The sequence below is a fragment of the Sinocyclocheilus anshuiensis genome, unplaced genomic scaffold, assembly GCF_001515605.1.
Source record: "Sinocyclocheilus anshuiensis isolate Anshui unplaced genomic scaffold, SAMN03320099.WGS_v1.1 scaffold2051, whole genome shotgun sequence".
Classification (NCBI taxonomy): Eukaryota; Metazoa; Chordata; class Actinopteri; order Cypriniformes; family Cyprinidae; genus Sinocyclocheilus; species Sinocyclocheilus anshuiensis.
Window position 1 is genome coordinate 203,165 of NW_015551258.1, and position 1,646 is coordinate 204,810.

The window sequence follows — 1,646 nt, forward strand, 5'->3', positions numbered from 1 at the left end:
CAGGCAGATCCTCACAGTTCCATCATCATGCAGACTGCTGCACCACGGCACAAGCGTTCAGGTGTTTGTTTCTCTTCACGTTCTGCTGAACTCCCATCCATCACACTTTCATGAGCTATTAGTCATCAAGAACTGAATTCTAATTTTCTGAGTGGAAATATTACAGTCCTTCGAAAATGTTTGGTAGCAGTCCTCTTCCACATGTACATACTACATGCTCGTTATAGTAATTGCAATAACTGGGTAATAACTAGGTACTAACCCTGAACCTCCTCCTAATCTCAACTCATGAAGGCACTTTATATTACCAGTACATTCTTAGGCAAGCACACTGTAAGTACAGGTCAGTGCACAGACTGTACAATAAAGTGCAACCCAATGTTTTCTACTTAGTTTTTTAGGTCACTATATGAACTACCATTAAACATTCACTGTGACGATTAGCTACTTTTGGAGTTTCCCATTAAATAAAGCCTGTTTCAGCCTGTAGGAAGATCTGTGAGTTGATGGCTGAAAGCGACAGAGTGTGTCACTGTGTCCTGAGAGCGAGGCGAGACCTACCGCTCAGAGGAGTCCGGCCCAGCACCAGCACGTCAGGAAGTGACATCACCACCAGCTGCTGCAGCGTCTCCTGGAACACAGCAGAGGGTCAGGAGCGAGCCAGCACACACCATCAGTGCTGACCGTGATTCACTCACACACACACACACACACGCCTGCAGTCAGAAACCAGGATCAATCCGGGACACTTCTGCTCTGCTCTACATCAGAGAACATGCTGTGATACTGATTCTGCCTCTCAGATCAAGACTGAGCATCAGCTGCACACACACATTTTATTCTTTTATTTGGATCCACAAGACAAGCAACAAAAACGGAGTCCAAATACCTTGGGAAGTCAGTTTGCAAGATGACAGGTACATATGGCTAACATACATTCACAAGTCCTTATATTTATAACATTCAACACTCAAGGATAGACAAAACATCTTCGTTTCCATATTTGCATACTCCCTATAGTGGCTGAAACTGAACAAAATTTTGCGAGTTTTTTTGCTTTCTTTTTTTGCAATCCACTCAACTGCAGACCTTTAATCACATTCTTGTGCACATGACCTAAGCTTCCAAACACTAGGGTAATTAACTTACAGTGATAGTCAAGTTGATGGATGGCTTCAACCAATGGCTGATATTTCAGCAGTTTGGAAAGATAGCAGGTATCAAAATACAGATCAAAACAACAGCCAACCTCAATGACAAATACAGAGTTCAAAGCCTTGTTTACAATCACAATGTCTGGAGTGTTTGGAATGTTTTTGAAATAGTCACTGTCAGATGTGTTGTCATAAAACCAGTTCAATTCAACAGTAGTATGCTGGTAAAACTTACTGTCTTTATGTATTGTTTATAAGTCCTTTACAATCAGATCAACCAGACGATCGTGTCTGGACACATACAGTCCTTTGTAACAACAACATCCATTTAAGATGTGGGCAACCGTTTCATTTTCCTGTTGATTTTGATGTAACAGACAGTAGGAGTTGTAATTTGACGGGTACCATATTGACAGATTGTACATACACACACAGACACAGACACAGACACTCACACTCTCACTCTCACACAGACACAGACACAGACACAGA